Source organism: Chionomys nivalis, chromosome 9 (genome assembly GCF_950005125.1).
Source record: "Chionomys nivalis chromosome 9, mChiNiv1.1, whole genome shotgun sequence".
NCBI lineage: Eukaryota > Metazoa > Chordata > Mammalia > Rodentia > Cricetidae > Chionomys > Chionomys nivalis.
The window spans coordinates 65,004,070-65,026,509 of NC_080094.1; the positions used below are offsets into that span (position 1 = coordinate 65,004,070).

Genomic DNA, 22,440 nt, shown 5'->3' on the forward strand with positions numbered 1-22,440 from the left:
TGTGATAAGCTCTCTCTGTGTGTATATATATAGAGAGAGAATGTATATATGTGATACATATAAATATATCATATATAAATATATCGTTATAAACTATATATGAAAACATTCCCTTCCCCTAAATAATTTTCAAATGTCAATGCAACTACTGAGTTTCATTATTTTTCATCTGTCAACAATGACTCCATACATTCAATAATTGGGTTTATAACTTTCTGAAGTTTTTGGTATCCCTGGGATGGAGTGATGGAAGTCCAGTGATTTCACTGAAATAGAAAATTATTTAGGACTAAGTAATCTCATGCCCTAAATGGAAATTCCAGGAACTTTAAGAATGCACATCCCTAACTTTAAAAGTCCTAAAGCCTTACTAATGGTTCCAAGGGTTAACTTCCTCCTGCTAGTGACAGAAGGGATTTCATTTGCCAACATCATTTACTGCTTAGCATTCCTCCAAACTAGACAGAATAAATGCAGGCGCAGTGTAACCGGTATGTCTGCTCATTCACTTCTGACGCCCATCTGTGCATGTCATCCATCCTAATAAAGAAAATTTATCACAATGCAACTTAATGTGATTATCCTTCAAATGGCTTCTGCCTCCATTGAACAAGAGCCAGCATATTTAACTTGGAATTCTGCAAAACTCTCTTCTGAATCCTCTTTAAAATGCAATTCACAGCTTGAGATCACAGAGCCTGCCAGTGGCTGAAGGACTGCACTAGGCGGCTGAGAGTCCTTCGATTAGGCAGCAATTTTGCAATTAGTGCTCCATAACAATTGTTTGAAAACAAGTTGAGACAAGTGAGCAATTACCCTATTAAAGAGATATACTCACTTTCACAGGACTAAAAGAGCCCCCTCACACAAACCGAAACCTTCCCCACAAGGAAACAAACACAGGCTGGAAATTATGTTGTAGTCATTAGAATGAAATCAGTACAATATAACTGTTGCAACAGGAGTCCCTTTCATAAAAGACAGTCGGAGGTTTAGCTCTCCTCCCGTTTCTGTGTTCTGTTTTCATTCAGGAAATCCACGACTGCTCTTTGCTCTACTCGAGGACTCGATTCCTACATCTTAAATTCTTAATGAACTACTTGTGTGTGACCTTTCCTTCCAAGGTGTACATCTTAGATCTCTTGATGCTTAGATGCTTAGATAATGTTTATGGAACCCAAACCTGGCTGTGCTACATTTTACAACGTATAGGCATATCGAGTTGAGTGGGAGAAGGATGGGGGAGGGATTTTACTGAAAGCTCTAAAGATGAATGTAAAAAAGAATGAAAACAAGCTGGTTGCTATACTATCAGGTGGGCGTGCTCAGCCTGTTCTATGTGCTTAAGCTACAATCCAGAGCTATTTAGATTTGGGAGAAATGTGATTATCAATCATTTACATCTTGACTATTAAAAAGTTGGAACTCTTACAACATTTTGGGAAGCAGGGAACAGCTTACATTCTAATGTTGCCCCCACCCCTTAAACAGAAAACCCAAGGACTTGGAGCTAGGATTTTAGAAATTTGCATTTACATTTATTATGATTTCTCCTCCCAGCAAGTCAAAATGAACTAGAAATAACCCAGCTCCTTCTCCCTCTTGGGACCTTTAGGAGATTTAAACAACCAATTTACATAGCACAAACGTGTTCTGCAATGAGGCTGGGCAAATGATCCCTTTCTAGGCGCCTCTTGTTTGCAATTAAAAGTCACATGCTTCCAGAGCATCATAAAACAGATTTCCCAGATGCCTTAATTTCTAGATGCATAAAGGTTGGCTATTCTTTCGAATGACCTTAAGTAGCACCCTAAAATAAACATGATGTCTAACTACCAACTTAGCCCTGAATGGGCTGTGTGAGAGATTCTAGAAGTATGTGAAAAATTACTGTTACTCTGCTTTAAAAAAATGTTATGTCTAAGTGTGTCTGCAATGGTAATGCTTCAAGATGTGTACGTCATGCACACCAGCCTTGTTTGTCTGGAAATAATTTCTTTCTTCCTAAATCATTTATAAACAGGAACGTTTTAATTATTTTAAACAGTTCTCTATACAGCATGCGTTCTGTGTCATAGTTTTTACTATTAATATTTACCAATGTGTCCCATCTTACAAAATAACGTAGAAGAAAAACAAAAAACAACTTTATGGTTCTGGAATTCCAATAATGGTAACTACCATATTTCAAATTCCAGTAAAGATTACATTTCAACAAGTGTCTGTTTCCTTTTTCTTACCTTCAGAGGTAAACTTGAAAAATATAAAACAAAACAAAAACTTCAACCTTATGCAAAACCAGGGAACTGCAGTGATTATTTCAAAAACTCCCTAGTGTTATTTCAGCCCCCTGTGCAACGGATTAAGTCAATTATGTGTAACAGCTTGAAGCGCTCCTGTTCTAACCTCAGATACCTCCGACCTGAAAATCTGTCGCCTGTGGCAAACTTAGAGGGGTCCGGATGCTTATTGAAATCAAACCCGTAAATAAATAAATAAATAATGCAAAAAAACAAAAATCAATCGTAAGATCAAAATGGCTTTTGACCTTATAACTAATGTATAAAAAAATCGATTTTGGAGAAGAATTAAAAGAGGGATATATTTTCAGTAAGTTGATCCAATTGTTGGGAAGGGGAACTCATTTAACCTTTTTTACACAATTAGATAGCAATGATTGTTCCTAATTATACACCGCTTTCTTTTGAAATATAACTTCTTGAAGGCTTAACAAACAGGGAGAAATATGCTTCTAGCCAAGAACATCCTGCATTCTAGTAAAAAAAAAAAAGAGTTCATTGGTTTTTGTTGACACTTTGAAGTATATTGCGCGATACGGAGAGGACCCTGAAGTAAGTAAGATCCAGAAAGTCCCAGCTCATCGTCAAGGGTGGATCATCAAAGTACCCCAACGACTCAAGGAAAGCAGTGCAACAAATCAAAATTCCCAACCCGAGCCGCACATCTCAGGAAGCTGGTTCGAAACACAATTCAACAAGTTCCTCCTCACACCCCCACTAAAGATCTGCAAAACTGCCCCGAAGAACCTCCCCACCCCCATCCGACCGCCCCCAGCAGCTGCTCTTGGAAGTGTGGCCGGCAGAGGGCACCCTCTACCTTCCTAGCGCAGGTCTCCTGGCCCTCCTCTCCTCCCTCTTCTGGATCCTCCCTCTTTACCTCTTGCTCTCCCCCGCTCCCCAACCCGTCCCCATACCCTGTTTCCCAGTCCAGGCTCCACCCCCCCAACTCACCAACTGTTTTCACTAAAACACCAGCTCACCCCCGGCAGCCTGAGGCTCACCCACCCCCAATCGCCCCCAGAGAGCCCCGGGGCTACAATTCCCCCTTTTTCCTCATCATCAAGCACAAAGCCCCAAGCCCCCATCCTCAGTTATTTCTTTTAGGCTTAGTTCACTCATCCATTCCTCTTCCTGTTTCAGCATCCCCAGAAACCAAAACCAGTCGTTTCATCCTCCAAAGACACAAATCTACTCCCCAACGAAAGTCAAAACTTTCACTTCCTCGGGAGGATGCCTTAAGGGAGGCGCGCAAGATGGGCAGAGGGTCGGATGCAGGCTGTCCCGGAGTTCGCAGATCAGGCCCTAACGGCAAGGATGGTTCCAAGGCTTTCCAGTTACGTTGGCCTTGGACCAGTAAGTAAGCTATGGTATTGCTCCCTGGACAGCAGGTGACAGTATACAGCCTGTGTGATGCCCAGGGAAGGAGACGAGGGCAGAGGGCGCAAAGATCCACTCCCGGACCCCACACCACCGAGGTCCAACTCCGTTTGGAGAGTGCCTCGCTTATCCTAAGGGATCCCATCCCAGCCCTGACCCCGAGCCCTCCGTCTGAGCCCCCGACAGCTGGCGCCCTACATCGCTCTCACCACCCTTCCTCGTCTGCGGGACGACTTCTGGGATCCCCTGAACGCAGGCTTAGCTCCCATGGCGCAAGACGTCCTATCCCCTTGGCTTTTTCTCTCGCACTGCTGGGATTCCCGGGGTCCCGCTGTCCCTCCGGGCTGTGGGCTCCAAGGAGAACGCTCCTCAGGAGCAACCCCGCCCCTCTGCTGTCACAGGACGGAGGTGAAGCCGGAGTTCTGCAGTCCTACAACTTCTCATTCCCCCAGCCAACTTTCCCGGGCGCACGCGCCGCCGGCTCCCGCGCTTAGCCCCACGCCCCGCAGTCGCCTACCTCGGGGTCCACACAAAGCTCTCGGATCCCCGGCAGCGGAGTCACATCGTTGTCACTCTCTTGGCCCCTGCGCCCTGCCCCGGGCCCGGTGCGCTTTCCCGTTCACTCCACAGCAGCAGTGGCAGAGGGAGGAAGCCGGTCTCATCAAAGATTCCCCAGGCGGAGGTGGCGCGTCGCCCCAGGCGGCCTCCTTCTCCAGGCCTGGGAGTTCCCGGCGCGGCGGGGACGGTGCGACTGCCAGTCAGCGGGTGCGCCCTGGCGCGGCGGCAGCGGCGGGCACCCGGAGCTCAGCCAGCGCCAGGCACTGGGGTCAGACATTTAGCTCTTCGGTTGAGCTTGGATTGGTCAGACAGCGCCGCCCCTATCCCCTCCCTGCTCCGCCGCGCCACCGATACCCATTCGGGGCGGCCGCTTAAAGGGGACGCTGCGCCTTTTCCTCGTGGGGGCTTAGCCCCTGAGGGCCCTCGGGGAACTCCTGACCGCCCTGCACCAGCTTCTCGCCATTTCTCCGGAGCCCGCCACTTAACCCCAAAGCCCTGCGTCTGCTCTCTACGGCCTTCTCAGGGTGCCCTGAGCTAGGAGGGGTGGTCTAATCCCAGTTTCCAAGAACCCTGCTCCTGGCAATGTGCCCCAGAGCAGGAGAAAGCGCGTGTGAATCCCAGGCGCCTAAATCTTTTTCCCATCCCTGCACCCAAGTTCTGTGGGAGAGGGCGTGCATTTCCCCCGCCCCAGACACACCTTCCCGCACCTTTCCTCACCACAGAGCTAGGAAAAACGAGCACACAATGAAATTGCAGAGTTTGCGGGGTTATGGTTTACTCCTCTACCTTAAACACAGCAGCTTAACTAGAGTTCGCGCCCTGACCTCTCCGGAGTTTGCCTAATAGAATTCAATCAAGATAATAACAGTATTTTTTATTAATGAATAACCCCGGATAACATTACACCAAGTTACTGCTTCTAGCCGGGAAGCCTAGGCAATGACAGACCTCACTAAAGCCATATGCTTCCCAGCAGAACAAACGGGGGGGGGGGGGTAGAAAGGGAAAGAGAAAGAAAAGAAACCCACCTTTTTCAGTCACTACTTGTCAAAGTAAACATCAAGACAGCTGCTCTGGGGAAGACCGGTCCCCAAGGTCCTAGACTCTTACTATATTTTCCCCCTTCTCTTCGGTTAAAAGGGGGAGGGGGACGAGTCTTTGGTGGCCGGTATGTACTCCTGTTCTGCAGCAAAGAAGTTAAATTATTGATAGTGGAAATTGCATGGCGGAGGTAATACTCGCACGCCTTCAGCGAGAAGCTCCATTTGATCTAGGCAGAGGCTGGGAGATTTCATGCTAGCTCCGGGGGTGGGTGGGGGGAGCGGCCGCGCGAGCAGTCCTCTCCTCGGTGAATGGGAAAGTGGGTGGGAGTCCACGAGAGGGCTCCACGCTGCCTTGACGTGAGCCGTCATATGATACCTCCTCTGCCTCGAAATAGACACTCTAGTGCACGAATTACCAGAATCAGAATTCCGCGCATTTAAAATGATACATCTTTTATTAGAAGAATTCCGTTCCAGGGCATTGCATGCTTTGTAGATGTTTTCACTTCCAGTTCTAGCGAATTCACACACAGACACAAGCCAAACCTTTCATTATCTGGGCAACAACACATCAAAAAAAAAAAAATCTCTAAGGAGAGTTTAGGGTGTGGGGTGGGTGGGGTGGAGTGAATTACCCACTAAGCCCCTCCTCCTCTGGAGTGGTGGTCTTTACGCTTTTCTTTTGCCTGTAGTTGAGACAGCAATTACATGACCAGGGGCTGGAGGATTATTTTCATTTAGATGTTTGATAAACTCTGCTCAGCATATACCTGGAATTCTGCTTTGTTAAACGTTCCTCCTTTAATCCAACCAACTAGTAAACACTGGGGCAGACCTTAATTTTTAAAAGAAAAGAAGAAGAAAAAGACCAAGAGGGCATTACTGAGTGTGGAGCACCCACCTCTTGTTAACATAATCACCTGCATGCATTAAGGTGTGTGTGTGGCGGGGTGGGGGTGGGGTCCTTTTTCTGAGGTTGGCCTTTAGCATGGCTACTGCTGGGCCCGAGAATTTGCATTTCAATAAGCTATTCCTTTGCAGACGAGCTCAAGTCATACCACGGGAGACTCATATGTGACGCATTGAAAAGGCAAGAAACTTTGGCACCCCAACTTCTGTGGGCCCTTGTGTGTGAATGTGCATTTTTGTTGAATCTTAATGACTTAATCATTGCTAAGGCAGTGCTGTATGGATGTCTTTAAATGCTTGAACACTAAATTTGTCAGAGAAGAGTTCCTTCCCCAGATATCTCGTGGTTATCAAGAATGAGCTAAAGAACAGAATATCAGATATTATTGTATACTGAGCTTCATTTACCCAAGGACTGATAGTTAATAAAGTGAATTTAGTAACATTTGCTATTTGAGAGCTTCCAAAAACTGCTGACAGACACTGTTTCTGTTTTCTAAGTGAAGAACCAGAGACTCAAGATCCCACAATAGTTTAGCCGAGTGCATAGCCATTTACTCAAGCGCATATGTCAGAGATATACCTTAAAGGGCTCAACAACTCCAGCTAGAAATGCCCCCTGCTTCTACTCTCTGCCCTTCAGTAAAGGGAAGTGGTCAGAATTCAAGGTCCTTGAGAGTCCCTTTGCAAACTGTTGGTGTGAATAATCAAGTTATTCAAATATATGCATATTTTTAGAGTGTCACTCACAGTTGACATTGCACGTTTGTCAATTTGACTGATCACATGACCAATAGAAAGGATCCTACAGCACAGATGGTGGAGTTTATTGTGAATTATCTACGTATATGAAATGTTCCGGAGAAAAAGAGAGCAATAGAGGATATGGATCTGGGTTTGGGCCCCCTACAAGACTCTCTGTATTTTTCCTAGGGTATAGGCTGAAGGCAACTATGATTTCTTCAATTGCCATAACTTAAGTTGCTATGTTATAATCTTTTAAAACTACGTGTATATCTTTTCAAAAGACTGGAGTAGTCCTAACCCCAACTTTAAAAGGAAAATAACTTTAAGTTAGCTTCAAACTGATGTCTACTTTCCAAATGTATACTAATCAAGAATGAGCTCTGATCCCATATTTTGAAACCTGTTGTGACTTATTTCTTTTCTGAAAAACACCTTGCAAAGCAAATGCCCTTGCTAGCATTGTCATTGCTGCTCAGAGAGACACTCTGTCTAATCTTCCTTCTGCAGAATTCCCATTGCCCTGGTAGCGCTTCTGCTGAGGGGACCATGCACTCATTCTGAGACCAATGGCAAGCCTGATCTTGTCATCCCCCTCTCCCTTGATGTTATAGAAATAAATGTTCGTGTCTTCCCTTTCCAGTGGGTGGTGCATTTTTACTGAGAAAAAGACATACAAGTCTGAAATGCAGGAGAATTTTTGGGCAGAAGATCAAGTGCCAATTCAGATAAGCCTGATGAAATAGACTTCTTCCCACTTTTGAGTATTTTCAAATTTCCTGATTTGTGATTATGGCAATAACTGAGCAGTAAGAGGCCAGACTGAAGACATTTATCTATTTGCCATAAAAAGTTCCCCTCACTCTGAAGAACAACAAAGCCAAGATGAATCAGGTGCCAGCACTTTGCAGAAAGTTATCAATTCATTTTTAAAAATTTCATTCTGGTAATATGTTTAGCTAGTTTTGGGGGCCTAAGGTCAAACTTTGAACAGAAAGCATTCCCTTTATTTTAGGCAATTCTTGTTACTCTGCTCAAGCTGGTTTTGGACTTGGACTCCTGAGTGCCCTGCAGTGTGGATGCATGCTAAAGCATTAGCATTACTTTCGTATTTTGCTCAAAGGCAATGTTTAATAAAATTAACTATGTGCTTTCTTCTTCTTCTTCTTTTTTTTTTTTTTAAAGATTGGCTTCTAACATAAAGGATTGTTATTGGGAGCAAAAGTTCCTTCTAAGTTTGTGATGCCAACTACTATTAATGCCTAACACTCGATGTTTCAAGTGAGGGAGAAATGTGGCTTCCCATCTATTCTTGTCAGGAAATACAAACTAATCCTCATTACCCAAGTGGGAACAGAGGCAATAGGATCAGATTTGATGCTAACGTATTTTTCTATTAATAATTTTAATTGGCTGAGGTCAGTTCTGCTATTGCCATAAGCATTTTATGTTTAATTGCGTTTACTGAAGTTTCTTGGTTACTCCCATCTTTATTCTTCTTTGAAAAAATGTCTGGTATCAAATGAAATGACCCCAAACACCGCTGAAAATTAGAGAAAGTAATTAACATAGGGAAATAGTAAGTAAACAGAAAACTTCTCTGATGAGTAGGGTGACAAAGATGTTTTCAAATGCATGCTGCATAATTTCCAAGGTCTAGATTCGCCATGAACTGTGTCAGTCACAGTCTTTCCGATCATTGAATAAGGCCTGTTCTGAGACAAATACCTTAAGAAAAAATAGTTTCCTTATTCATTGGGTAGGACTTCTCTGTAAGTGTCTGACAAAGCACAAAGATAGCTCTATATCATACTTAGATGTGACCAAATTAGTCAGCACCTGTTATAGGAATTATGTATCCTGGCAGCTCCAGAATTAAAAGATAAAAGCAAGGGAAATAGAGCAGGAAAGATTACAAAGGCCTAGGTATTGAGTGTTGAAAAGGAGGGTGAAAAAAAAAGTCCCATCTGGAAATATTTGTCTAGTTCAAGAAAAACACCATAAAAACCATTATGAAGTTGTTGAGGCTGGTCCCCCAAACATTCAAGAATTGTCTACTTATGAGCCTTCCTCTAAGTTAACAGATCTTCCCTGAGAACATGAAAAGATTAACAATGAAAGAGACATTGATTTAGTCACTATAATATGGTTATGAACACAGTCACAAGGGTGCGAAACTGTTGATTTGGGAAATAAAAGCTGGAGTTACTAACCAGGGTGTATGTTGTTTGTGCTGGGAGAAGAGCCATGGAAAGCATGAACAAACTTAAATTACTGGGTTTCAGGACAATGAATCAGATATCCAGAGTATTTTTGAGACACAACTTTTTTTTTAATATATGATAGTTTAAGTGAGAGATTTTCTGCTATTAAATGTCACTTTTTTTGGATGAAAGAAAAGTCTGAAAACAAAATAATCATGGTGTTTCTCAAAGTCATAGTAAGAATATGCACCAAGAACTTGGGCTATTTTTTCTGTTATTTTGATATGTGTGTCTTTGTTAAGTGAACTTTGTATTGAAAGACCTGGACAGGTTGCACAGTTCTCTCTTGGTTCTACCTAGGCACGTGGTGATGATGGTGGTGGTGGTGGTAGTGATGGTGGGACTCCACAACACATCCATGTAGCAAGGCTAAATTTTGGATCTGTCTAGCACATAATATCATCTGGAAGCATCCAGAAGTCACCATTTCATTAATTTCAGCTTCCCATCACTTCATAATTAAATTCATTCAATTGGTTATAACTTGTTGGCCATCAACTAAATGTTAGCCATTATTCTACATTCTACATGTTATGACACAAACAGATAAATAAAAAACGTCTCCATGCTTTAAGAGTTTATAACCTTGGCCAGGAGTTACAGTGTGTAGTTCAAGGGCCATTTGTGAATTTGCCAAAGGTGAAACCATGCACTGTTGTGTCTTAGGCTTATTATCCAGTATAGATCATCTGCATGTCCCACGTATTAGTGATGACAACAAACTTCCCTCTGAGGCTGAGGGGTTCGTAAGGGTTAGGGAGGGCACACTAGAGTTAACTGGCATTCATGGTGAGCTGTGTTTTCATAAAACAAGCGAAGAAGAATGGAAAGAGCGGTTGAGAAGAAATGGGGCAAGTGATATTTACCGAAGTAAACATTTTTTTTGGCAAATGATTAGGTAACATTTTTCCTAAAAAGATTCTGTGTTCTTCTCATGTGTATGTATGGGTATCACACGTTTGCAGGTGCCTGGGACTAGAATTTTAGGCAGTTGTCAACCACCTGTTATGGGCTCTAGGAAGAAAACCTGGGTCCTCTGCAAGAGCAGTATGTGCTCTTAACTTCAGAGCCATCGCTCTAGACTCTGGGTAGTTTGTTTGTGTTAAAGATAAGCCTGAAAGTGGTGTGTGTGAGTGTGTTTGTCTGTGTATTTATGTGAGTTTACAGGCATATGTATATGTACGTGCAGGAGGTCAGATGTCAACCTTGGGTGTTGTTCCTCGGGCACCTTTCCTTCCTAAAGTACCACATGCCTTGTTTTTCTGGAGAAAGGGTCTCTCACTGGCCTGGAGTTGCTGGGTAGGCTATGGCACCTGGCTAGCAAACTCCAGGGATCTGCCTGTCTGAACCTCTACAAGTCACCTCACCTGGCATTTTAAGTGCGTTCTGAAGGTCAAACTCAGGTCTTCTTAATTTAGAGCAAATACTTTTCAGACTGTGCTGTCCCTCAGCTCCTGGAATCACTGTTTGGGGGTTATCTTGTCTTCCTCTCTACTTAACAGGCCTAGCATTATAGAGCAGGGAAGTAGATTAAGTCTCCTTAGGACTTCTGGAATCTAGCTTTGCTAGCACTTGGAAGCTCCTTCTTGTAGCATATTTCATTGTTGTTACAATTAGTATCTTATTTCACTTCATCCAACCTTACTGCAGATGAAGAACAGCTGCTTATTAACTTCCTGGTGTTGCTAAGCCACCACTCACACTTTTCTCTTAGCAGATCAAATCTCACAACCTTCTTCATAAACTCCAGCTTCCAGCCCATTCATCACTTCCCTTGCTCTACCCTGGACCTCCTCCAAGGTCTCCATATTCTTCTGAAAATGTGTAGCCCTGCACTCAACATGTGTGTGAAATTAACCAGGACTCAGGAAACATGGGAATCTTGAGTTATCTGAACACAGCTATAAGGGGGAAAGCCAAGGGAAAAGAAGAGTCAATCAGATTGACAAATCATCCCTTGCAAGTTAGAGACAGACATGGTTGTTTTAGAAAAGAACAAGCCTTTGTATCAAAGCTGAATTGTTATCCTCAGCATAAACATGCTGCATTTTTTTTTTTAAAGAACAGATCCTGGACAGGATACTCAGTACTCCAACCCCAACCCAGTCACATACAATATTGTTTAGGAGTAAATGATGTTCAGTACTCTACTTAGTACCTCAAGTTGTGGACTTTTAACAATTAAATTGGAATACTGTTTTCAAGTTTGTGTTACTACTTTTGTATAATCTCTTAGAAAAATAAGGTCCATGTAATACACTACTTTTGAAGCTTTTATTCCCTGAAAACCATTGCTTTTTTCCCCTTCATTTTGTTAACACATAAAACCTAATTAAATTGAAGTTAATAGAATAAATCTAATCACATAAAAATTACACTAACCAGTCTGATACCTAGAATCACACTTTCCTGTCTGTTTCACCCACCATTATGATTTTACAGTCCACAGCAAATGTATAAAGAATCCAGTGTCCTTCCTTGCCCAAATTGGGGCAGAATTGGAATAAGTTCTTTCCATAGACTTTAGCATCTTTAATTCTTCATGTGACTTTAGCATCTCTGAAAAGATCACAGACTTGTACTAACACTTATCAATATGCCTTCAATCAATCATTTTAAACCATGCTGTTTTTGTAAGTTGCTTTCTAGGTGAAAGATGGATGCAATTTATCAAGAAGACATCCAAGAAGATGCATGACTCCCTTTTCTATGCAGCTACCCTTCTAGAGCTGGTGTTTTTACTTCTGAGTTGGTACAAGACACAAAGGACCCAGATACCATTCCTGGCATCCTCCCAAATGAGACGTATCTCCAGAGAGATTTCAAGTTTGGAGTGGAGCCCTTAGAGGAAGAACACTGAATTGCACAAGGAAAGCCAATAAACATCTTAGTCCCCAGCAGGAACTATAAGCCTGCAATTACGTTTCAGGCTGAGCTTGTCCATTTTCTTCTTCTCCATATCTGTAAACAACATGTAAGTTTTGGAGGTTTGTCATCGACTGTGTGTCTTTGGAGAGGGTGTTCCTCATCCGAGCATCTGCAGCACCACAGCCAGTAACAGTTAGAAAAGGCAAACTTATGAAATGGCTTCTAAACACACTAAATCCCAATCTAAACAATTTATAACGTTTCTTACTCAATAACTCTTAGAAGTCAACTCATTTGGAACTGTTCTAAACAAGAAAGGAGTGAGACAGCCTCCATTGGGAAATCAGCAGAAGTGACTGCAAGAACGTGCAGGTAAGAGCCTCAGACCTCTAGCTGGGCTTGACACTAAGTTTTGGAAAATTCTGTATTGATAGTGTCTGAGACATGAGACCAATTTTAATAGCGAAAATTGCATAAAGATATGCAGGTTAGGTTATTAATTAAAAGAGAGCTTCGGCATTTTAAAGTCACAGGTTAGAGTCCAGCAATGCCGGATTGCTCTAAAATGAAAAGTAACAGTCACTTGAAAGTCTTCCATCAGCTAGCAAATAGTAGTATTTATAGCTTCCAATATTGAGAATATCGCCTATTGTAAAGAGGTGTGGTGAAGACTGCTTAAAAAGATACCCTGATTGCCTGGGGTGGTAGCACACCCCTAGAATACCAGCACTGAGGAGGCAGAGACAGGCAGATCTCTGTGAGTTTGAGGCCAGCCTGGTCTACAGAGCTAGTTTCGGGACAGTCAAGGCTATTGCACAATGAAACCCTGTCTTAAAAAACCAAAAACAAACAAACAAAACCAGAGAAAAGAAAAGAAAGAAAAAAGAAGAAAAACAGAAAGAAACACACGTCTAAATTAGCCTCTGAAATTGAAAGGAAGGGCTTTCATGTAGCCAAGCATCTCCCTCCCTCCCTCCTTCCTTCCATTCTTTTCCTTCCCTCTCCCTCCCTCCTCATTCTTTCCCCTCCCTTCTCTTTCATTTCTCAAGCTTTGTATTGGGAATTGAACCTAGAGTCTCACACATACTAGGCAAATATTCTACCTGTGAGTCATGTCCTTAGCTTTATGTATGTATTGATTTTATATCTTAAGATAGAATCTCCACATGTTACCCAAGCAGGCCTTGAACTCGTCTCTTACCAACTTCAACCTCCAGAAAAAGTTGGGTTATAGGCCTGTACCAAAAGACCAGGCTTAGAAGGCAGGATTTTAAATCAACGCATAAGTCAGAAAACTTTAGGTCTGAAGTTCAGCTTCTCCACTTAAGATTTACTGTGTTTGTTTGGGCAAATTACTTAAACTCCCTGAGCTCTAGTTTCCTTGTTTATATAATTAGAATATAATCTGTCCCCAAGAGTTACTTTGAGGGTTAAATAATATATATCCAGTACAAAGCAAAGAGTTTAGTCCAGGCTAAATGCAAAACAGATGTCCCCTCACCTCACAACTTGTGTAACTGTAGCAATGACAAAAATGGGAGAGATTTCAGACTGGTTGAGTTTGTGGAGGTTGTACTAGCTTTCTGGGGTCAGCAATCCCCTAAGTTAATGGCCAGATCTTAAACTTTCAAGATCTGTTTTGAGAGGATGACTGTGTTGGTGATCAAACCCAGGACTTCATGTATGCTAAGCAAGCATGTTACCACTGAGCTATGACCCACCTCCTGAACTTCCTATCCTTTTCACAGGAGGGATCAATTTCTAGAGCTATGGAGTTGTGAGGCCAATACTAAGAATACATGTTAGGGTAATAGGGAGCTCAAAGGAAGAGCACCTACCACATTGTGACTACCTGTCTCATCACTTGGTCTTCTACCCAATGTGTAGCTTGTTTAATAGCAAAACTGAAGTTAGTATCTTTTCTTCTAATGACAATTTCCTTGCCAGGAAGGAAAACGAAATGGCTAATGTTGACATTGGCTAAATTCACATTTCTGAATCAACGCTATGTTAATAAGTACCTCCCACATGTTCTTTTGTCAAACGTGTAAGGGATGTTATCCAGTAGTATTTGTAGACTTTATTACAAGTCAAAGTTAGACATCCCAATTGTTAGTTATTTCGGAATATATGAGTGCCGAAGTATCAAAATTATAATAATCATTTTGCTGCTAGATCTTATATGAGTAGATATATTTCTATGTCACACAAAATATTGCATTTTTTGTATTATTATTGCTGTATATAATGGAATTGATTTCCTCTGTAACCATAGACTTTTTATTATATTCATTTCGAAGTAGTATTCTGAGATGAGTCTACAAAGGGTTTAGTAGGCTGTCAAGAGTTTATGCCACACACACACACACAAACACACACACACAAAGACTACAAATCTCATGTTCAACATGTTGTAGAAATATCTTTCTTGAATATTGATTATGGAAGTAGTTGAAGAGGAAGAAGTTCTCAGAGGAGGATGAAGGTGAAAGTCAAGGAAATCACTGTTTCCTACTAAAGTAATTAGAACAATTATGAGCATGGAAGGCAGAGATCAGACCCTGGGGGAAAATGGCCTGGAGGGATACCCACAGAGAGTCCCCAGATTATGTCTCTACTCAGTTTGCTATACATTTTCTCTCCCTTCCCCATTCATCTATCCAGCCATGGCACACTCTATGGCTTCATATTTGGGTGACATTTATGCAAACTCTTAATTTGCATATTTCATCTTACAAAGGTTTTAATATTTAAAGATTGTGGGTATTTGATATGTTTCCTTGAACCTGGAGAGATATTAGTTCTAACTTATCCTGGTATTGATACAGATTATGAGGGATTTCACAGCACTTACCACATATTCTGGTACCAAAATCTTCACATTTTCATTTGCTCTTGGCTCCTACTTTCTAGTTTTCAAGGAGTATGCCTTCACTCAGAGGTTAAAAACATTGGAAAAGTCATTTGTATTTCCCACAGTAATCCAGATAAATACCCTTATTTGTTTAACATATCTTATATATGTAGCATGAATAATAAAAACCCAGAGATAGATTTTACATGTTTCTGCCAGCTTCAGGTTGAATTGCTAATCTGGGAATTACAAAATGCTAAAAGGCTAGCTTATAGAAACTTTCCTTAAGGTCTATTTTTTAAAGTTAATACTTTGAAATATATTTTGCCATTTGTCTAAAATAGAATTCAAGAGTGATGTCTGTCATCCCTAGTGCATCAGAAGTTATTTTAAATATGGCATCTTTATAAAAGTCAATAGCTGCCTCATCAAAGGGCAATCATGCCCAGTGTGGGTGGCTGTGCCAATTGTTTTTGAACTACTGCAGCAGTCTAGCCAATCCCAGGGAAGGGCTTGCAGTCTTTCTACACCCACATTTTTTCTTAATTATCTCCACCAGGCTGAGTTAGCTAAGGACAGATCTATAGCATTTCCTGGATGTCCAAATGCCCACACACCTTCTGCAGGCCTTGAGTTACCAGTTCTCTTTCATGTTTCTTTTGGTTGGCCCATCTAATTATCAGTGGTTACGTACAGATAATGCATTATTTGTAAGAACATGACACTTTCAGCATGCAATATCTTTAATTTTAAAAAGAAATGACATAAAATAGAATAAAAATTTCACAAAGAAAACATCATAAAATTTGATAGTGGGGATTATACCACATTGTTACCCTAAAAGTCTGAAGATATGTAAGGTCATTATTCTATCATCATCATCATCATCATCATCATAATTTTTGAGAAAAACAGTAAATTCAACTCTCAGATTCCTCCTATGTGGATCTAAAATAAATTGCATTTAAGTTTCTAAAGCTGTATTTAGAAAATAAAAAATTAATAGTCCCTAAAATTATAAATCATTGAAGGTTAGGGTAACTTAAACTCTACTTCTCATGAAGAAATGGGAAATTATTAGAGTGCATATCTCTTACAATACTGGGGAATGACTTCCAGAATTTAATGCATACCAGGCAAATACGCTACTTTTGAACTACCCCAGCTGTCTTTCCACTTTCCATTTTGAGACAGGGTTCCACTAAGTTCCTGAAATGACTTTGAATTCACTCTGTAGGCCAGGCAGGCCTTGAACTTGTAATCCATCTATTTCAGCCTCCTGTGTGTCCATATATCCTACCCAGATCGTATCTTGTGTATCAGTCAAACATAGTACTGAAATGTGCTTTAGAATTTCTCCTGAAAACATATTTTCTGTTCTATGGGTAAGGAAACAGAAACTAAGTTGATTGACCTTTTAGATATTAATAATGAGTTGAGGATAAAGCTTGAACTATGGCTTTGAATCTGAGTCACTGTGTTTTGTTGAAGAAAGTACAAATCCAGATGTCTGTACTCACCAAGGAACCAAATTTTGTCACTGGTCTACAAGTTCTAGCAAGATAAGGACATTCAGTCTTGCTCAAGGCTGAATCTTCCCATTCTGACACAGTTTCAGACTCATAATTAACTGATGTTTAATATGTATAGAATAAAATTGTGGCTGGTAATTTTCTGCAGAAGGCAGACTTTGGGAACAAATGTCATCATGATCCACTTAAGATATGCAAACATTATCTACCAAGGTAAACAAGTATCCAGGAATCCAAGACCAGGATGAAATTCCAGAGGGTTGAAAGAAAGCAAGCCAGCATTAACTCATACATCGGATATGGGCTGGGCTAAGTGACCTCTGACAAATATCTGGCCATTAGATTCTATGACTCATGAGTAAAAGTAATGTACTTCTTGGCTTTGGCCTATCTTCTGTGTTTGTTTTTTGGGAGAATTAGTAACTGTGACTTAGCTAGTGTGTCAGCCACAGGAAGATTCCTACCTCCTTTGAGCCTCCAACTTAGAGAGAGGGGAAGAAGAATTTAGAAAGGCAAGGTCATGGGCTGGTTAAAATTTTCCATTAGCTTGACCTCATTTGGACAATATCTGTAGATCCTTATTTTTAAAATTAAGTAAATCAAAATAGGGAGAAATGATACCTAAAATTTCCTCAGAGGCCTTAGTTATGTCTGAGGTGGTATGATGGACACTGGACAGTTGTAATCCTTGACATCAGAAGGGACAGATTCTGAGTCCACAGCCTGTCCATGTCCAGTTTGGTATGTCTCTGCAGCTTGGCACTCCAGTTGCCTCTGTAAGAGGCCATAATGAATCCCACCCCACATAGGCCACATGGAAATTAAATGAAGAAAACTGTAGTGAGTTGTTTAAATACCTCCTGAAATGCTCTTACTAGGAAATACACATTTGTAGTATTGCACGATAGTAAAAAGAACTTACAGGACTCTTTACCAGTGTTTCAATGAAAAGAAAAGGAGAGGGAGGGAAAAAGATAAAGATCTGCCTAAATTAGAAACAAACAAAAAAACTCACCAAGTAGGAATGGAGGCGGAATAATAACTCAATATTTTGACCCGTGGTGTCAAAATGGGGTGGTGGTGGTTACTGTTTATAGAACATATGTTTTTTTCTCAAGAGACACTTGTGAAAGCAACAGCTTTACATTTCCAAATAAAAGATGTAAGACTTTATAGTCTTGAAATTATACTCACTCTGAAGCCAGAAGGGGAGAGAACATTTTATTGTTTAAAAATTTAATCTTCTCCACTTAAGGCAACCCCTCCACTTCCACAGCACTCAGTCGTGGTAAACGTTCACTGAATGCTAATGTTTATTTTATTATTAACTACTACACAGTGTTCTTTATGGGGATTACGGTATGTAATTTTAAGAGACTAGCTGCTTGTTAAACTCCCACTAGAAATACACATACACACACATACACACACACAGAGACACACCACTAACAGATCAGCAGAGAAAAAAATCCAGCAAAAGAAAGATAATTTGAGATACTTCTGAGGTAGCAGTTGTAAAATTAAAATAGGCAACTCATTAAATTATCCATAGAGTGAAAAAAAGCTACAAAAATAGATATTTTCTGGCAAGTCAGTGCTGTTCTGTACAAATTTAGTTTTGAGCAGAGTTTTTATATCAGATGATATCAGTTTATATTCGCTAGAATCACTTGCAGGGTTGGACAAGTTTGCTCTAATTAAAAGCAAAAGTTACGTAGAAGAATATATTTAGGAAGAAAAACCACCTCTTCAGTAGGACATCATTTTACCTGACAGACTGTAAGAATCATGACAAAATGAATGCTACCTGAGTGATATGGAGCATGGTCTCAAGATCACAGAATAAATGAAAAGAAAAAAAACTACCTTTTGTAAGTCACTTTTTAGTTTGAACTGCCTCAATTAACTTGCTGACTTTTGTGGCTGCTTTTCTGCTGTGTGGTTACCCACTGTCTTGTATTCTCTCTCATTGCTGGTGTTGTTTCTTATTAAAGTTTCCCCTAGAAGACAGGCCAGGAAAAGGAAAGTTGCTAAATTCACCAGCTTTTCTCATTAAGAATTTAAAGACTCAATAGGGAAAGTGCAAATGAAAGCTGCAGCCTACACAGGTAGATCCTTTTCAAAGCGTCTTTCCAGTTCACACTGATAGATAACTGACAATATTTAGCAAGTCAATTAATCACTTGCTTTTAACAATCTCCATTTGCTTCCTTGACCATACAGATGAGACGATCTTCTTAATTAGTAGGGACTCTGGTTCAATCAAGTACAAACTCTGAAGGCATAGTGATGTAGCCTATTTCTGGAGTGGCAGTTTGCAGACATTTTTTTTTCTTTCCTGTCCTCTAAAATTTGCTGTGTTGTGGGTCTTACTATCAATACTGGAAAAGATACTGGCAAGATGAACGTATTTTCATCTGATGCAGTACTTATACATCCCAAGGTAAAAATCTAACCTACAGAAATGTAGGTTACTATTAAATTAAAGGTCAAAATCTCTCCTCCTTTTTTTTTCTCCCCATCTCTTCCTCCCTCCTTCTCCACTTACTACCATCTTTAATCTTCTGACTCTCAAAAGGGAAATTGAAATTCTTTGCTTTTATGTTAAAGATATCTATGTTAATATATAAAAATGTGAATTCCAGGGGCACCATTCTTAAAGTGACAGTCGAAACCATCTCTCCTTACAAGTCAAGGATGCTTGGGTGTAAGAGGATGACGTGACACTTTTGAGGCGTATTTAGTTGTTAAAAAAATATCGAGGTTAAAATAATTAGACTGCTAAGTATTTTCCCTCTTTGCCGCCCACAGACATGATACCTACAATTTTCTCCGTTCAACTGCCAGACAAATTGGCAAGTGGACTAAAAACATAATATTCCCTTAACGAAGCGTTCCTCTTAAAACCTAGCAACTGTATTAGGCAGCCCCAAGTATTCGCAAGCAAGGCATGGCGCGGGAGGAAAACTCTGGAATTTAGAATGACAGATGATTTTTTTTCCCTATCCATTAAGCCTCCTCGAAATGTCACAATATTTACACCTCTTCCTTAATGAATTAGATCCAAAGATAGGCAGACATAAAGAAAAAAAAAAAAGAAGGAAAGAAGGAAAAAGAAAAGAAGAAAAAAAAAATCTCCAACCGGTTGCCGCTGGGTTGGGGAAAAGCAGGCGTTGCACCTTTAAATTCTGTCCCTTGGTTCCCTGTCCCCGGCCCCCCTTCTCAGGATTTTGCAATAAATCTCCCAGTTCTGCGTTCAGCCCTGCAGATCCGTATTTAAAACAGCACCATCTGGGAAGGGTGGGTGGCGATGGTGATGCGGGCGCCTTGGAGTTCCTTTGCAGCACGCTTGGAATTGCATCAGACTGATCCGAAATCCCCCCGCCCCCAAGCCCGGCCCCTCCCGCCACGCTTCCCTCCCGGCCCCTCCCCTCCGCTCCCTTCACGTAGATCTGACTGAGAAAACGCCAGGATCCCGGAACTGTCTGTGCCCCATTCGCTGCAGGCTTGATCCGTAAACCCTGCCCTACGCTCCCTTTGTGTGGCGAACAGCCTATGGGCAGTCATCTGATCCAACTGTCTCCCCCCCCACCCCCCAATTTCCACAATATCCTCGCATCGCCTATGAATCCATCATTTCCACCTGCGCAGAGTTGGAATTCTTTCCTTCATTTAAAATAATCTTGAGTTTCATAAATCTTCCCCCCTACCAATAACGTCCCTCACCCACATCCCAAGTCTTATTTGGGGAGGGGTCCGAGTACCAAGCCTTGGATAGAAAGCTGCGGCAGGGCAAGGCTCCTGGCCTGAACAAAGGGCCATGGAAGCGGTGGGAATGAGGGTTGTAGGAGTGTGGATAGGTGCCCTCACCCCTCCCCCAGGGGCGCGCAAGTCCCTGAACTCCCGGAAGAGAAGCTGGAGGACAGCGCAGCAGCACGCTCTGGGCGCTCTAGGTCCCCCGGGGGCGCAGGCGGGGGCAGGGGAGTTGGAGGAGAAGGCTGGGCGGCTCCCAGCCCGCGTCTAGCTTACCCCCATTCCCTCCATCTCCACTCCCTGCTAAGCTACCAGCCCACCCAGGTGGTGGCGGCAGTTCGGCGGAGAGCCTAGGCCCTCCACCGGCGTCAGCGGACACAACCTCGCCCGACTGGGCGTTTTGCGCGCCCCGCTGATTGGTGGCTCTGTCCAGCGGCCGCACGGAGCTACGAGTGTTCTCCACCTCCGATAGCCTCCCAGGCCCCCTCCCCGGGCCGCTCCCGGACTCCTGGATCCAGAAAGGACCTTCCACTTCCCGAGCGGAGGCCCCCCTTTCCCTGAGTTACCCCGACTGACTCGGACCTGGGCTCAATGAGGCATCCGGCCCGGCAGGGAGTGGAGCACAGTCTCAGCGGCTCCCCTTCCCTTGAGAAAGCGGGAGCCTTCCAAGCCAGAACCCGGAACTCTCAGGGAGGAAAGATAGAAAGGGGAAAAAATTAAAAACAAACACACAAACAAACAAAAAACCCAAAACATAAAGAACTATCCAGCGAGGATTGCGAGGGCTAAGGAGAGGTAGAGAGAAAATGAGGGAGGGATGGAGGCAGGAGGAGGGGGCGGGGTGGAAGAAGGGGGGCGGGAAGGAGGGAGGGAGGGGGAAGAGAGGGAGGCAGGGATCCTGAGAGAATGAATCCTCCTCACTAGAGGAGCTGAAATTACCTTGATTCATTTTGTGGGTATTTAGCTAGCCTCCTTCCCTCTTTCCAGCCTCCACCTCCTCTTTCCCACTGCACACTCCCTCCATCGTCTGATTTTAAATGGTACAAAGTCACATTTTAGGAAATCGAATGTTGTGTAAAAGCTTCATAATTAGTAATGAATCTACTGTACACGCATACACACCACACACAAGCAAAAAGAACGGAAAAGAGGGAGGGGAAGGGGGGACTGAGAGAGATCTTACATTTGAATCAGATATTTGCGGTTCCAAGTTAACTAAAGTCACTATATCCGCAGGAAGGTTGAGCTTCCCCCACCTCGATTTGCCCCCAGGTTCTCACCTAGGGTAATTTAAACTGGGCAAATACCAAGAAACAACCCTTTCTCATGCTCTCCCTCCACTTCCTCCGCTCCACTACGTGTCCTTTCCGGAAGATCGAGTATCAAAATAGCTCAAGAATTGGGGATGCAGGGTCCCCGCCCCGGTGCTTACCTTCTTTGCGGCTTACACCACCCCGGTGGCTAGATCCTGGAGATAAACACTTGCATTTCCCAAAGTTAACCCAGTATACCAACCCGGAGCTTGCCAAGAGTCTATTCCAGCCTACACCGCTAGGAAGCCAACTTCAGCGAGCTCAATGAGGGGACCAAACTGGGGCTCGCTCTCCAAACGCTCCGCTCCAAAATCTGACTCTCTCTTCAGCCCCGATCTCAGTGTGAGCCAAACCTCGGAAAAGACGCTTTTTAAGGGCGACACCGGGTTGGCTTGACAGCGAGGAAAAGAATACCTGGATGAAGTACTACCACCTCGGACAAATCCGCTGGCTCTGTCCAAGGTGCTGAATGGACTCTGCTAGCCCGGATCACACACCCGGCGCAGCAGGAGGAAAAGGCTAAAAAAATCTCTAATTAAGTGGTACTTGATATTGCTCTAGTCGGTTTCTTCCACTTCCTTACGTTTTGTCACGTGCGGATGGCTTTGCCAAAGCCATCCTGTTAATAGTTGATCACATGTTGATGAGACCCTTTTCATGTATGAGAGCATTACCCATTTCATTATGGATGACAGGGACTTCTGACTTATTCCTCTCTCCCCCAATTCCACCCCATGCTCACCTTAACTCTTAGTCTCTACCCCATTCTTACCCTCTCCACTCCCAACCCCAACCTCTAACAACATTATTTTTTTAAGATGGAAATTAACCCCTTTGCGGATGTCAATTACATGCCCACATATAAATCATACAATATGCTCATACACCATACAGTAAAGCAAAGAATGGAATACAAGACGGCAGG

The 22,440-nt window shown here is 42.5% G+C and overlaps 1 protein-coding gene across 5 annotated transcripts in view; it reads right to left on the bottom strand.

Moving 5' to 3' along the window:
* Bdnf (brain derived neurotrophic factor) overlaps window positions 1-22,440 on the bottom strand; it is a 50,049-nt gene that overhangs the window by 27,178 nt on the left and 431 nt on the right. Inside the window, exon 1 of one of the 5 annotated variants that reach the window (XM_057781763.1) lies at window positions 21,718-21,856. The exons of 1 other annotated variant lie outside the window; for it this stretch is intronic. The gene's annotated coding sequence lies outside the window, so the exon portion shown is untranslated. Of the gene's footprint in view, window positions 1-4,194; window positions 4,664-5,263; window positions 5,463-21,634; window positions 21,857-22,440 lie in introns of those variants that run through there. 3 more of the 5 variants (XM_057781761.1, XM_057781762.1, XM_057781759.1) reach the window with 3 other exon arrangements.